The sequence below is a fragment of the Grampus griseus genome, assembly GCF_964374135.1.
Source record: "Grampus griseus genome assembly, chromosome: X".
NCBI classification, from domain to species: Eukaryota; Metazoa; Chordata; class Mammalia; order Artiodactyla; family Delphinidae; genus Grampus; species Grampus griseus.
In genome coordinates, this window is record NC_138999.1 from 36310141 (window position 1) to 36327245 (window position 17105).

The window sequence follows — 17105 nt, forward strand, 5'->3', positions numbered from 1 at the left end:
AGGGAGCTGTAGCCTCATAGGCAGATCAAGATTATGCCCAAGTGAGGGTCCTGGGCTTCGTGCAGGAAAGAATTCAAGAGCAAGCCAAAGAAAAAGTGAAAGTGAGTTTATTTAGAGAAATACATGCTCCACAGGAAGAATGATGAATGTAGATGCAAAAATTCTCAACAAAATATTAGCAAGCTGAACACAACAACACATAAAAAAGATCATACACCACGATCAAGTTGTATTCACCCCAGGGTCACAAGGATGTTCAACATATGCAAATCAATCGATGTGATATACCATATCAACAAAAGGAAAGACAAAAGCCATGTGATCATTTCAATAGATGCAGAAAAAGCTTTTAATAAAATTAAACATCTATTCATGATAAAAACCCTTACAAAAGTGGGTGCAGAGGGAACATACCTCAACATAATAAAAGCTATTTATGACAAACCTACAGCCAACATAATACTCAGTGGTGAAAAGCTGAGAGCCTTCCCACTAAAATCTGGAGCAAGACAAGGATGCCTACTATCACCACTTCTATTCAACATAGTATTGGAAGTCCTAGACATAGAAATCAGACAAGAAAAAGAAATAAAAGGTATCCAAATTGGGAGGGAAGAGGTAAAATTGTCATTACATGCAGATGACATGATACTATTTATAGAAAACTCTAAAGACTCTACACACAAACTACTAGAACTGATAAATTCAGCTAGGTAGCAGGATATAAGATTAACATACAGAAATTTGTTGCATTTCTATACACTAAAAATGAAATCTCAGGGAAAGTAAAAAAAAAAATCATTTAAAAATTGCATCAAAAAATAAAATCTTTAGGAATAAACCTGACCAAGGAAGTGAAAGACTTATACACTGAGAAGTGTAAAACATTGATAAAGGAAACTGAAGATGATTCAAAGAAATGGAAAGGTATCCCCTGCTCTTGGATTGGAAGAATTAATATTGTTAAAATGGCCATACTACCCAAAGCAATCTACAGATTTAATGTGATCTGTATCAAATTACCTGTGACATTTTTCACAGACCTAGAATAAATAATCCTAAAATTTATATGGAACCATAAAAGACCCAGAATTGCCAAAGCAATCTTGAGGAAAAAGGAAAAAGCTGGAGGCATAACCCTCCCAGACTTCAGACAATAGTACAAAGCTACAGTAATCAAAACAGTGTGATATATGGATCAATGGGCAGAATAGAGAGCTCAGAAATAAACCCACACACCTATGGTCAATTAATCTTCGACAAAGGAGGCAAGAATATACAATGGAGAAAAGACAGTCTCTTCAGCAAGTGGTACTGGGAAAGCTGGACAGCTACATGTAACTCAATGAAGTTAGAACACTCCCTCACACCATATACAAAAATAAACTCAAAATGGCTTAAAGACTTAAATATAAGACATGACACCATAAAACTCCTAGAAGAGAACATAGGCAAAACATTCTCTGCCATAAATCATACCAATGTTTTCTTAGGTCAGTCTCCCAAGGCAATAGAAATGAAAGCAAAAATAAACAAACGGGACCTAATCAAACATAAGCTTTTGCATGGCAAAGGAAACCATCAACAAAATGAAAAGACAACCTATGGAATGGGAGAAAATATTTGCAAATGAGGCAACTGACAAGGGCTTAATTTCCAAAATATGCAAACAGCTCATACAACTCAATAATGAAAAAACAACCCAATCAAAAAACGGGCAGAAGACCTAAATAGACATTTCTCCAAAGAAGACATACAGGTGGCCAACAGGCACATGAAAAGATGCTCAACGTTGCTAATTATTAGAGAAATGCAAATCAAAACTACGATGAGGTATTATCTCACATCAGTCAGAATGGCCATTGTCAAAAAGTCTACAAATAATAAACACTGGAGAGGATGTGGAGAAAAGGGAACCCTCCTATACTGATAGTGGGAATGTGAATTGGTACAGCTGCTATGGAAAACAATATGGAGGTTCCTTAAAATGCTAAAAATAGAGTTGCCATAGGATTCAGCAATCCCACTCCTGGGTATATATCCAGACAAAACTGTAATTCAAAAAGATACATGCACCCCAATGTTCATAGCAGCACTATTTACAATAGCCAAGACATGGAAGCAACCTAAATGTCCACTGACAGATGAATGGATAAAGAAGATGTGGAATATATAATATATACAAAGGAATATTACTCAGCCATAAAAAAGAATGGAATAATGCCATTGACAGAAACATGGATGGACCTAGAGATTATCATACTAAGTGAAGTAAGTCAAAGAGAAAGACAAATATATGATATCACTTATATGTGGAACCTAAAATATGACACAAATGAACTTATTTATAAAACAGAAGCAGTCATAGAAAACAAACTTATGGTGACCAAAGGGGAAAGGGTGGGAAGGGATAAATTAGGAGTTTGGGATTAGCAGATGCAAACTAGATAAACAACGAAGTCCCACTGTATAACACAGAGAACTATATTCAGTGTCCTATAATAAACCATAATGGAAAAGAATATGAAAAAGAATATATAAATATATATATATGTATAACTAATCACTTTGCTGTACACCTGAGACTAACACAACATTGTATACCAACTGTACTTCAATAATAAAAATAAAAAAATAAGAAAGAGTGGCCCCAGGGCATGGGGCTGTTGGTTTTTATGGGCTGAGTGATTTCACCTGTTAACAAGTGGGAAGAATATTCTTGCTATTTCGAGGAAGAGTGGGGACTTCCCAGGAATTGGGCCACTGCCCACTTTTTGGCCTTGTATGGCCCACCTTGGAACTGTCATGATGTGAGGGGAGTGATTTTGAGTATTACAATGAAGGCATAATGAGCTAGAGGTCAGTGACCGGACTCTTCTCAAAGCCACCCTGGTTTCAGCTGGTTCCAGCAGGTCGTTATCGCATCCCAACAGCTGCACCCCTTCTTCATTTATCTAGTGGTTGTGTCCTGCCCCTTTCCCTCCTATCTCAAAACCATTGATGTCTCTGTTGCTGACTTCGGGCTCCTGCTTCGGTCTCAAGGATGGGCAAGTACAGGGATTGTAGACCTGTGGGGTGCAGCCCAAAAACTATTGAGGAAGAATTTTAGTGAAAGAACCTTAGCAAACTCTGGCTGGGTTTTGGGCTATGCTGACTCCATCCAGCCAGGTCCCAGGCCCTAAGGGGCTTGCCTGGGCTGGACAAGAGTGGGGCCACCCCTCAGTCTCTCTGCCCCCTGCAGGGAAGGACTGCTCTCTTGACCACAACTTCTCCCATTCCTCCTGCCCCCTCCAGTCCCATCTAGAGGCCACCAAGCAGTTTCTGCAAGCACACAGGGGATGGGAGTTGGCCTTTCTTCTCTCTAGAACTCGGTGGCTCGACATCTGGGTGAAGGATCCACATATGAGAAATCAAGTGACCTTGAAAGAAACGACTTAATCTCTTCAGGCCTCAGTTTCTGCATCTATAAGGTGGGCATAATGATACCTACCTCCAGGGTGGTTTTGTGGACTACACGCCAAAAGCAGGCCTGGCACACATTAGGTGCTGCACGACAAATGTGGCTTTCCCTCCTGCCTGCTCCTGTCGCCACCCACATGTGGCACAAAAGCTGGGCAAGTTTTCTTAAGGCCGACCTGGCAAATTTCTATAATGACAGGAGGGCTCTTCAGTGGGGTCGCAGGTCATAGCTGATTCTCCCTTTGCCCAAGGGAACGTGCAAAAAAGACCTAATAAGACTGATCCTTATACAGTATCAGTGAAAGGGTGAGGGGCTGTTCCAGATTAAAGGGGTCTGAGGAATGTCTGATACTGGATTGGCAGGAGCCTTGCTATATGAGACAGTACTGAGGCAGGTGGTGAAATTTGAAAATGGACTATGGATAAGAGGGTCATGTTAAGTTAAATTTTCTGAATTTGATCATCGCATGGAGGTTATGTGAGAGAATGTCCTTGTTCTTAGGACACATATGCAGAGGTGTTTAGGAATGAAATATCGGGATGTGGGTAGTTTATTACCAACTGGTTCAGCAAAAACAAATCACACTGAGAATAATAGTGCATATGTTTTATATATCTCTGTCTATCTATCTATGTGTGTGTGTACATAGAGAAAATATGGCAAAATGTTACAAGTAAGTGAATCTAGGAGAAGGGTTTATATAAGACTCATTGTAGTATTCTCATAATTTTCTCGTGGGTTTGAAATTTTTTCAAAATAAACTTAATTTAAAAAAAGAAAGAAACTAAACAACAACATTTTTAAAGGCTTGACGTTCCCTGGGGTAGTTCACACCTGTGTGAACACATTCCAGTAGGTGGTTTGCAATGTTTCAGCATTTCAGGCCAGTCCCAAACATCCGTTTATATCCAGGCAACTGTTACCTTGGACATCTAGAGGGTGCCTAGCCTGGGCTGAGGTGTTGAGGGGCAGCAGGGGCACGTGGCAGCAGTAGGCAAGGGGCTGGGGAGGGGAGGGCAAACCTAGCCCAGGGTCCCCCCAAAGGAGGGCAGGAGAGCCTGCAGCTGGGGCCAGAAGTGAAGGTCAGAGAGGTCTGGGGGAGCAGGAGGCCTGGGGGTGTTGCCTCAGGGCCTTGGGATGGCCCTGTCCTCAACCTCTTTGAAACATTTCCAAATTCCAGTTCAGAAATTAGCTGCCCACTGTACAGTGCTTTTCAAAGGAAAGGTCAAGCTCAAAGCCATGGCCAAATCCAGGGCCGTGGAGGGAAGGAAATGGCTCCTGTCAATGTCAGATACCTTCGTTCACTCTTTAACCAGTTCCCATTTACGAAGTGCTTATTCTGTGCTGAGCACTGAGCTAGGTTGCTGCTGAGGGTGAAAAGTAAGGCGCAGTGGCCTAGTATAGGAGGTGGATGTGTACACCAAGCGTGGCAGTTCAGGGAGACTGACTTCATGAATTCAACACAGGGCAGATGTTGGAGAAGGCTGTACAGAGGAAATGGTTCTTGAGCTAGGTTCTGAAGTGAGCAGGGCTCCCCAGCTGGAGAAGGGGAAGGGTGTTCCCAGCTGAGGGCACAGCACCAGCAAAGCCACAGAAACTTGGAAGAACATGGCCCAGTGCAGGTAATGGCAAAATGGCTGGGGCTACTGGTGTGTGGTGGGGGAATGTTGGGAAATAAGGCTGGGGAGGAGGCAAAAGAAGATTGGAAACATTTAGCAAGCACCTACTATGCCCGTGGTACTGTGCTAAGTACTTTATGGACATTGGTTGAATTTTTGCAACCATGTTGTGAGGTAGGTGTAGATATTATATTATCTCCATTTTACAGATGAGTAAACTGAGACTTAGAGAGTTTAGGCATATTGACAAAGACTACACAAGGACTCAGTAGGGCTGAGATTTGAATTAAATCTGTTTGATCCCAGGGCCTATTCTCTCAAACAATAAGACTTTTTCTGGCAGTGTTAGAGGATGCCCCAGCAGCTTGCTCTTATCTATCTATCTATCTATGGCTTCAATGAGATATAATTCATATGACATACAATTCTTCCATTTAACCATTCAGTGGTTTTTTAGTATATTCACAGGGTTGTATAACCATCACCATGATCAATTTAGAACATTTTTATCACCTCCAAAAGAAACCCTATATCCATTAGCAGTCACTCCCCATTTCCCCCTGGCCCTTGGAAACCACTAATGTATTTTTCTGTCTCTATAGATTTGCCTGTTCTGGATGTGGCCTTTTCTGTCTGGCTTCTTTCACTTAGCATAATGCTTTCAAGGTTCATCCATGTTGTAGCAGGTGTCAGAACTTTGTTCCTTTTTATGGTTGAATCATATGCCATTGTATGGATCAACCCTATTTTCTTTTTTTTTTTTTTTGCGGTACGCGGGCCTCTCACTGTTGTGGCCTCTCCCGTTGCGGAGCACAGGCTCCGGACATGCAGGCTCAGCAGCCATGGCTCACGGGCCCAGCCGCTCCGCGGCATGTGGGATCTTCCTGGACTGGGGCACGAACCCACATCCCCTGCGTCGGCAGGCGGACTCTCAACCACTGCGCCACCAGGGAAGCCCCCAACCCTATTTTCTTTATCAATTCATCAGTTGATGGCACTTACAGGCTTTTAAGCCAAAGAGAAGCAGGGAGTGTTGTGATTTAGAAACATTATTTTGATGAGTCAGGAAGTGAGATGAGGTGAGGCTAGAGGCAGGGAAACAGGGTGCCATTTCTTTTCTTTTCTTTTTTTTTTTAAGATTTATTATTTAATTTATTTTTGGCTGCGTTGGGTCTTAGTTGTGGCATGTGGGAGCTTTGTTGAGGCATGTGGGATCTTTCGTTGTGGTGCACGGGCTTCTCTCTAGTTGTGGTGTGTGGGTTTTCTCTTCTCTAGTTGTGGCATGCAGGCTCTGTAGTTGTGCACAGGTTCTAGAGTATGTGGGCTCTGTAGTTTGTGGCACTGTGGGCTCTGTAGTTTGCGGCACGTGGACTCTGTAGTTTGCGGCATGTGGGCTCTAGTTGAGGCGCGCAAGCTCAGTAGTTGTGGTGCGCAAGCTCAGTAGTTGTGGTGCGCGGGCTTACTTGCCCCGCGGCATGTGGGATCTTAGTTCCCTGACCAGGGATCGAACCCACATCCCCTGCATTGTAAGGCGGATTCTTTACCACTGGACCACCAGGGAAGTCCCCAGGGTGCCATTTCAGTGGGCTCTGTAAGAAAGGATGAAGGCATCCCAAGTGAGAATCAGGGTTTGGCTTCTCTCCCATCTTGGAATGCCCCCACATAGGAAGGGGAGTGAGAAAATACTAAATGACCACTGTAGTGCAGTTAAGAAATACATTGTCCTCCATTCAAAAGAATCCCCTGGTAAGACAGGAATAAAGACACAGACCTACTAGAGAACGAACTTGAGGATATGGGGAGGGGGAAGGGTGAGCTGTGACAAAGCTAGAGAGTGGCATGGACATATATACACTACCAAACGTAAGGTAGATAGCTAGTGGGAAGCAGCCGCATAGCACAGGGAGATCAGCTCGGTGCTTTGTGACCGCCTAGAGGGGTGGGATAGGGAGGGTGGGAGGGAGGGAGACGCAAGAGGGAAGAGATATGGGAACATATGTATATGTATAACTGATTCACTTTGTTATAAAGTAGAAACTAACACGCCATTGTAAAGCAATTATACCCCGATAAAGATGTTAAAAAAAAAAAAAAAAGAATCCCCTGAAGATCAGAGGACCAAAGACTGGCAGTGGAGATGAGGAGGCACATTGGACAGAGGCTTAGAAGGTGAAAGTATGATAAACTTCTACTGAAGGAAACTAGAAGCTTCATACAGGATTTCTACTAGACACCCACAGCAAATGTCATGCTAATAGTGAAACATTAAGAATATTTGTCAGTAGGACTTCCTTGGTGGCACAGTGGTTAAGAATTCGCCTGTCAATGCAGGGGACACGGGTTCAATCCCTGGTCCAGGAAGATCTCATGTGCTGAGGAGCAGCTAAGCTTGTGCACCACGGCTACTGAGCCTGTGCTCTAGAGCCCACGAGCCACAACTACTGAGCCTGCGTGCCAAAACTACTGAAGCCCGCGTGCCCTAGAGCCCACGCGCTGCAATTACTGAGCCCACACGCCACAACTACTGAAGCCCACATGCTCTAGGGCCCACATGCTGCAACTACTGAAGCCCGTGTGACTAGAGCCCGTGCTCTGCAACAAGAGAAGCCACTGCAATGAGAAGCTTGTGCACCACAACAAAGAGTAGTCCCTGCTTGCCATAACTAGGGAAAGCCCGCATGCACCAACAAAGACCCAATGCAGCCAAAAATAAATAAATATTTTTTTTAAAAAAGAGAAACTTCCCTGGTAGTCCAGTGGTTAAGACTTTTCCTTCCAATACAGGGGGTGTGGATGTGATCCCTGGTTGGGGAGCTAAGATCCCACATGCCTTGCAGCCAAAATACCAAAACATAAAACAGAAACAATATCGTAATAAATTCAATAAAGACTTTAAAAAATGGACCACATCAAAAAGAATCTTTAAAAAAAGTATTTCTCATTAAAGTCAGGAAAAGGTAAGAGTGACTACTATCATTGGTGATACATATTAGGCTGGTGGTCCTTTGCCAATACAACAAGACAAGAAAAATAAATGAGACATATTAAATCCTGGAAAGGATGAGGCAAATTTGTTATTATTTGAAGACAATACAGAAAAATTTGAGCAAATAAGCTGATAAATTACTGAAAGTAATAAAGTTCAGCAAGGTGGGCAGATAAAATAATCAGCTTATAGAAATCAGTAGCATTCTTTTTTTTTAAATGATTGATTTTATTTATTGATTTTTGTCTGTTGGGTCTTCGTTGCTGTGCGCAGGCTTTCTCTAGTTGCGGCGAGTGGGGGCTACTCTTCGTTGCGGTGCTTGGGCTTCTCATGGTGGTGGCTTCTCTTGTTGCAGAGCACGGGCTCTAGACGTGTGGGCTTCAGTAGTTGTGGCACGCAGGCTCAGTAGTTGTGGCTCAGGGGCTCTAGAGCACAGGCTCAGTAGTTGTGGCACATGGGCTTAGTTGCTCTATGGCATGTGGGATCTTCTCGGACCAGGGATTGAACCCATGTCTCCTGCATTGGCGGGAGGATTCTCAACCACTGCACCACCAGGGAAGCCCTGAAATCAGTAACATTCTTATTCATCATCTGTTTTCATTATCTGTTGCTTCATGATAAACCATTCCAAAAGTCACTGGCTTAAACAACCATCATCTTATTACCACTCATGTTTCTGTAAATTGACTGGACTCATATTGAGAGTTGTGCTCCATGTGATGTTAGCTTTGCACTGATTCTGAGGTTTAAATTTTTTTCATTTTTTTAGTTGAAGTATAGTTGATATACCATATGATGCCAGTTGATGGTGTACAGCATAGTTATTCACAATTTTTAAAGGTTATATTCCATTTATAGTTACTACAAAATACTGGCTATATTCCCTGTTTTGTACAATACATCCTTGTAGCTTTTTTTGTACATAGTAGTTTGTACCTCTTAGTTCCCTACCCCTATCTTGTCCCTTCACCCTTCCCTCTCCCAACTGGTAACCACTAGTTTGTTCTCTGTATCTGTGAGTCTGTTTCTTTTTCTGTTATATTCAGTAGTTTGTTGTATTTTTTAGATTCCACATATAACTGATATCATAGAGTATTTGTCTTTCTCTGTCTGTCTTATTTCACTCAGCATAATGCCCTCCAAGTCCATCCATGTTGTTGCAAATGGCAAAAATTCATTCTTTGTTATGGCTGAGTAGTATTCCATTCCCACCCGCCCCCACCTCGTTCTCTCCTTATCTTTATCCATTCTTCTGTTGATGGACACTTAGTTTGCTTCCATATCTTGGCAATTGTAAATAATGCTGCTATGAACATTGATGTGCATGTGTCTTTTTGAATTAGTGGGGGCTTTTGTTGTTTTTGTTGTTGGTTTTTTTGTTTTTTTTTTGGACATATACCCAGGAGTGGAGTTGCTGGGTCATACAGTAGCTCTATTTTTAGTTTTTTAAGGAACCTCCATACTGTTTTCCTCAGTGGCTGCACCAATTTACATTCCCACAAACAGTGTAGGAGGGCGCCCTTTTTTCCACATCCTTGCCACCATTTGTTATTTGTGGTCTTTTTGATGATATCCATTCTGACAGGTGTGAGGTGATATCTCATTGTGGTTTTAATTTGCATTTCTCTGATGATTAACAATGTTGAGCACCTTTTTTTTTGGTTCCTTTATTTATTTAAGCACCTTTTCATGTCTCTCTTGGCCATCTGAATGTCCTCTTTGGAAAAATGTCTCTTCAGGTCTTCTGCCCATTTTTTAATCAGGTTGTTTATTTTTTGATGTTGAGTTGTATGAGCTGATTTATTTATTTATTTATTTATTTATTTATTTATTTATTTGGCTGTGCTGGGTCTTAGTTGCTGCACGTGGGATCTTTGTTTCCACGTGCAAGATTTTTGTTGCAGCATGCAGAATCTTTAGTCATGGCATGTGGGCTCTTAGTTGTGGCATGCAGGATCTAGTTCCCTGACCAGGGATTGAACCCAGGCCCCCTGCATTGGGAGCATGGAGTCTTAACCACTGGACCACCAGGGAAGTCCCGGATTATATATTTTGAATATAAAGCCCTTATCAGTCATGTCATTTGCAAATATTTTCTCCCATTCAGTAGGCTGTCTTTTCGTTTTGTTGATGGTTTCCTTTGCTGTGCAAAATCTTTAAAATTTTCTGTAAGTTAAAGTATGACAGGGACTTCCTTGGTGGTGCAGTGGTTAAGAATCCGCCTGCCAATGCAGGGGACATGGTCCCTGGTCTGGGAAGATCCCATATGCCACGGAGCAACTAAACCTGTGCGCCACAACTACTGAGCCAGCGCTCTAGAGCCCATGAGCCACAACTACTGAGCCCACATGCCATAACTGCTGAAGCCTGCGTGCCTAGAGCCTGTGCTCCACAACAAGAGAAGCCACTGCAATGAGAAGCCCGCACACTGCAGTGAAGAGTAGCCCCTGGTTGCCGCAACTAGAGAAAGCCCGCGCGCAGCAATGAAAACCCAAAGCAGCCAAGAATAAATAAATAAATTTATTAAAAAGAAAAGTGTGACACACATTCAAAAGAGGGCACAAATCCTAAGTGTACAGCTCACTGAAATTTTACAAAGTGAACCTATCTGTGTATTTTGTATCCAGATCAAGAAACAATACGGGGGACTTCCCTGGTGGTCCAGTGGTTAAGACTCTACTTCCATTGCAGGGGGCATGGGTTTGATGCCTGGTTGGGGAACTAAGATCCCACATGCTGCACAGTGTGGCAAAAAAAAAAAAAAAAGAATGGGACCAGCACTCCCCATAGTCCTCCTTCAGGCTACTACTCCCCATAAGGATAGCTATTGTTTTGAATTCTAACACTATAGATTAGTTTCCCTTGTTCTGTGCATTAAGTAAATTGAGTCATACCATAAGTTTTCAATTTTTTCTCCTACGTTTAATTCCCTGGAGTTATCCTTAACTTGTTAAGTATTTGGAGTAATAGTGGCACAACTCTGTGCTGGCGTTCCGGACAGAAACCGGTGCTTGGCCCTTTTTTTCCAACCTGACTTAACTACGGAGGCCACAAGCAAAATACTTTTGCAAACTCACTGAGGCTAAGAGTGGGTAAGTGACTTATTGAAGTATAGTTCATTTACAATGTTTCGGGTATACAGCAAAGTGATTCAGTTACACACATGCACACACATATATATTCTTTTTCAGATTCTTTTCCATTATAGTTTATTACAGGATATTGAATATAGTTCCCTGTGCTATACAGTAGGACCTTGTTGTTTATCTATTTTATATATAGTAGTGTGTGTCTGCTAATCCCAAACTCCTAATTTATCCACCCCGCCACCCTGGCCTTCCCATTTGGTATCCATAAGTTTGTTTTCCATGTCTGTGAGTCTGTTTCTTTTTAACTTTTTATTTTATATTGGAGTATAGCCGCTTAACAATATTATGATAGTTTCAGGTGCACAGCAAAGCGACTTAGCCATACATATACATGTATCCATTCTCCCCCAAACTCCCTTCCCATCCAGCCTGCCACATAACATTGAGCAGAGTTCCCTGTGTTATACAGCAGATCCTTGTTGGTTATCCATTTTAAATATAGCAGTGTGTACATGTTGATCCCAAACTCCCTAACTATCCCTTCCCCCCAGCCTTCCCTCGAGTAACCATAAGTTCGTTCTCTAAGTCTGTGAGTCTGTTTCTGTTTTGTAAGTAAGTTCATTTGTATCGTTTCTTTTTAGATTCCATATATAAGGGATGTCACATGATATTTCTCTTTCTCTGTCTGACTTCACTCAGTATGACAATCTCTAGGTCCATTCATGTTGGTGCAAATGGCATTATTTCATTCTTTTTAATGCCTGAGTAATATTCCTTTGTTTATATGTACCACATCTTCATTATCCATTCATCTGTCTGTGGACATTTAGGTTGCTTCCATGTCTTGGCTATTGTAAACAGTGCTGCAATGAACATTATGGCGCATGTATCCTTTCGGACCATGTTTTTTTCTGGATATATGCCCAGGAGTGGGATTGCAGGGTCATATGGTAGTTCTATTTTTAGTTTTTTAAGGAACCTCCATACTGATCTCCATAGTGGCTATACCAATTTACATTTCTAACAGTGTAGGAGGGTTCCCTTCTCTCCACACCCTATCCAGCATTTATTGTTTGTGGATTTTTTGGTGATAGCCATTTTGACTGGTGTGAGGTGATATCTCCTTGTAGTTCTGATTTTCATTTCTCTAATAATTAGCGATCTTAAACATCTTTTCATGTGCCTCTTGGCCATCTGTATATCTTCTTTGGAGAAATGTCTATTTAGGTCTTCTGCCCATTTTTTGATTAGGTTGTTTCTTTTGATGATATTAAGCCTCATGAACTGTTTGTAAATTTTGGAGACTAATCCTTTGTTGGTCACATCATTTGCAAATATTTTCTCCCAATCTGTAGGTTGTCTTTTCGTTTTGTTTATGGTTTCCTTCTTTTTTTTAACTTGGAATCTTTATTCTTGATTTTGTAATAGGCTTATCCTTAGTTTGATTAAGCAAACTCTCATTTGGCTATGAGAACTCATTCAAATTTGCTAAAGGAACTATGATGATAAAATTATACAGCAAGTTGGGAAAAATACCCATGAAATAACACAACTTTTTTATAAAGTTGTCAGGTTTCAATTCCAGTAACCCATAAGACAGGGCCTAAAGCCTATTCATAATCACATCATTCCAGAATGAGGAGCTATTGCCAGAATCTTTTTATGGGGTGGGAAAAGGAATAAAAGATGGTCAGTGCTGATAAATACAGGTTTAATGATACAGTGCTCTTCACAGACGGCTACAGAGACTGTAAACTATTATCCAGAAACATAGAAACATACAACACAGACCACTTAGCCAGATCTAAAATAAACTGGCTTCTTGTAGCTACCCTGTAAACACTACAGCCCTTCTTCCATCCAAAAATGACCCTAATCTCACATGAAAACAGTTATTGTAGGGGAATCAGAAACCCAGCTTTGTGGCCAAAAGTAAAAACCAAAGGAAAAGTAGCAATTCAGTGGTTAGCTGGTGAAAGCGGGAAATCTGGTACCCTTCACTGCGCTGCTTTGCTCTTCTTACTCTTGCTCTTTTTGTCCCTCTTCTTCAGCCCATCCATGTTAGCTCTCAGTAGGTTTGAATAAGCCATCTGAAACTTACTTCTTTGGAGCTCACCACAGTGCTGATCTTCTTTTCCCCATCAGTAGCTCTTAACAGACACTTGTTATCTGAGGGCTCAAAACCCTCCACAGAACCCTTCCTTGGAATGGGTTTAGTTCGACCATCATACTTCTTCAGGGTGATGAACATGCTGCCTGACAACCAGCACTTCTGGAGGAACCTGGTCAGCTCCTTCAGGAACTGCTCACTCTCCAGCAGCACCATGCTGGCACTGCTGGCTCTGCTCCGTCAGCATAAGCCCTTATGGTTTCCTTTGCTGTGCAAAAACTTTTGAGTTTAATTAGGTCCCATTTGTTTATTTTTGTTTTCATTTCCATTATTCTGGGAGGTGGATTGAAAAAGATATTGCTGCGGTTTATGTCAGAGAGTGTTCTGCCTATGTTTTCCTCTAGGAGTTTTATAGTGTCCAGTCTCACATTTAGGTCTTTAATCCCTTTTGAGCTTATTTTTATATATGGTGTTAAAGAATGATCTAATTTCATTTTTTTACATGTAGCTGTCCAGTTTTCCCAGCACCATTTGTTGAAGAGACTCTTTCCTCCATTGTGTAGTCTTGCCTCCTTTGTCATAGATTAATTGACCATAGGTGCATGGGTTTATTTCTGGGCTTTCTATCCTATTCCATTGATCTATATTTCTATTTTTGTGCCAGTACCATACTGTTTTGATGACTATAGCTTTGTAGTATAGTCTGAAGTCAGGGACCCTGATTCCTCCAGCTCCTTTTTTCTTTCTCAAGATTGCTTTGGTTATTCAGGGTCTTTTGTGCCTCCATACAAATTTTAAGACTTTTTGTACCAGTTCTGTGAAAAATGCCATTGGTAGTTTGATAGGGATTGCATTGAATCTGTAGATTGCCTTGGGTAGTATAGTCATTTTGACAATATTGATTATTCCAATCCACGAACATGGTATATCTTTCCATTTGTTTGTGTCTTCTTTGATTTCTTTCATCAGCATCTTATAGTTTTTTAAAGTACAGGTTTTGTCTCCTTAGATAGGTTTATTCTTAGGCATTTTATTCTTTTTGTTGCAATGGTAAATGGGATTGTTTCCTTAATTTCTCCTTCTGATCTTTCATTGTTAGTGTATAGAAATGCAACAGATTTCTTTGTATTAATTTTGTAACCTGCAACTTTACCAAATTCATTGATGAGCTCTAGTAGTTTTCTGGTAGCGTCTGTAGGATTTTCTATGTATAGTATCATGTCATCTGCAAACAGTGACAGTTTAACGTCTTCTTTTCCAATTGGGATTCCTTTTATTTCTTTTTCTTCTCTGATTGCTGTAGCTAGGACTTCAGAACTACGTTGAAAGTGGCGAGAGTGGGTGAACATCTTGTCTTGTTCCTGATCTTAGAGGAAACGTTTTCAGTTTTCACCATTGAGTATGCTGTTAGCTGTAGGTTTGTTGTATATAGCCTTTATTATGTTGAGGTATGTTTCCTCTTTGCCCACTTTCTGGAGAGTTTTTATCATAAATGGGTGCGGACGAGCTTTTTCTGCATCTATTGAGATGATCATATGGTTTTTATTCTTCAGTTTGTTGATGTGGTGTATCACACTGATTGACTTGCTGATACTGAAAAATCATTGCATCCCTGGGATAAATTCCACTTGATCATGGTGTATGATCCTTTTAATGTATTGTTGGGTTTGGATTGCTAGTATTTTGTTGAGAATTTTTGCATCTAAGTTCATCAGTGATATTGGCCTGTAGTTTTCGTTTGTTTGTGGTATTTTTGTCTGGGTTTGGTATCAGGGTTATGGTGGCCTCATAGAATGGGTTTGGGAGTTTTCCTTCCTCTGCAATTTTTTGGAACAGTTTCAGAAGGATAGGTGTTACCTCTTCTCTAAATGTTTGATAGAATTTGCCTATGAAACCATCAGGTCCTGGGCTTTTGTTTGTTGGAAGATTTTTAATCACAGTTTCAATTTCAGTGCTTGTGATTGGTCTGTTCATATATTCTATTTCATCCTGGTTCAGTCTTTGGAGACTGTACCTTTCTAAGAATTTGTCCATTTCTTCCAAGTTGTCCATTTTATTGGCATATAGTTGCTTGTAGTAGTCTCTTATGATCTTTTGTATTTCTGCAGTGTCAGTTGTAACTTCTCCTTTTTCATTTCTAATTTTATTAATTTGAGTCCTTTCCCTTTCTTGATGAGTCTGGATAAAGGTTTTCTTTTGGCTGAATTGGTTCCTCATTGCTGTGTGCGGGCTTTCTCTAGTTGTGGTGAGTGGGGGCTACTCTTCGTTGCAGTGCATGGGCTTCTCGTTGCGGTGGCTTCTCGTATTGCGGAGCACAGGCTCTAGGCGCACAGGGCTTCAGTAGTTGTGGCTTGTGGGCTCTAGAGCTCTAGCTCAGTAGTTGTGGTGCATGGGCTTAGATGCTCCATGGCATGTGGGATCTTCCCAGACCAGGGCTCGAACCTGTGTCCCCTGCATTAGCAGGCGGATTCTTTTTTTTGTGATATGCGGGCCTCTCCCGTTGCAGAGCACAGGCTCTGGACGCGCAGGCTCAGTGGCCATGGCTCACGGGCCTAGCTGCTCTGCGGCATGTGGGATCTTCCCAGACCAGGGCACGAACCCGTGTCCCCTGCATCAGCAGGCAGACTCTCAACCACTGCACCACCAGGGAAGCCCGGCAGGCAGATTCTTAATCACTGTGCCACCAGGGAAGTCCATGGCTTAAGGTTTATCAGTTTTGTTTATCTTTTCAAAGAACCAGCTTCTAGTTTCATTGATCTTTGTTATTGTTTTCTTTGTCTCTATTGATTTCTGCTCTGATCTTTATGATTTCTTTCCTTCTACTAACTTTGAGTTTTGTTTGTTCTTCTTTCTCTAGTGGCTTTAGGTGTAAGGTTAGGTTGTTTATTTGAGACTTTTCTTGTTTCCTGAGGTAAGATTTTATTGCTATAAACTTGCCTCTTAGAACTGCTTTTGCTGCATCCCATAGGTTTTGGATCATTGTGCTTTCATTTTCATTTGTCTCTAGGTATTTTTCTGATTTCCTCTTTGATTTCTTCAGTGATCCATTGGTTGTTTAATAGCATATTGTTTATCCTTCACGTATTCATTTTTTTATAGTTTTTTCTTGTAGTTTATTTCTTTTTTAAAAAAAGTTATTATTTATTTATTTTTAGCTGCATTGAGTCTTCGTTGCTGCGCGCAGACTTTCTCTAGTTGTGGCAAGTGGGGACTGCTCTTCATTGTGGTGTGCGGTCTTCTCATTGTGGTGGCTTCTCTTGTTGCAGAGCCTGGGCTCTTGGCACATGGGCTTTAGTAGTTGTGGCTCGTAGGCTCAGTAGTTGTGGCTCATGGGCTCTAGAGCGCAGGCTCAGTAGTTGTGGCACAAGGGCTTAGTTGCTCCATGATATGTGAGATCTTCCTGGACCAGGGGTTGAACCCATGTCCCCTGCATTGGCAGGCAGATTCTTAACCAGTGCACCACCAGCGAAGTCCCTTGTGTAGTTTATTTCTAATCTCATAGTGTTGTGATCAGAAAAGATGCTTGATATGATTTCAATTTTCTTACATTTACCAAGGCTCGCCTTGTGGCCCAGGATGTGGTCAATTCTGGAGAATGTGCCCTGTGCACTTGAGAAGAATGTGTATTCTGCTACTTTTGGATGGAATGCTTTATAAATGTCAGTTAAGTTCATCTGGTCTAATGTGTCATTTAAGACGTGTTACCGTATTGATTTTCTGTCTGGATGATCTGTCCATTGATGAAAGTGGGGTTTTAAAGTCCCCTACTATTATTATGTTACTGTCTATTTTTCCCTTTATGGCTGTTAGTATTTGCCTTATACATTGAGGTGCTCCTATG

At 41.4% G+C, this 17105-nt stretch overlaps 1 pseudogene across 1 annotated transcript; it reads right to left on the minus strand.

The window, feature by feature from the left end:
• Positions 1–12829: 12829 nt before the first annotated feature.
• Positions 12830–13495, minus strand: LOC309839931 (signal recognition particle 14 kDa protein-like; annotated as a pseudogene). Its single transcript has one exon. The product of its transcript is annotated as a signal recognition particle 14 kDa protein-like (transcript).
• Positions 13496–17105: the final 3610 nt, after the last annotated feature.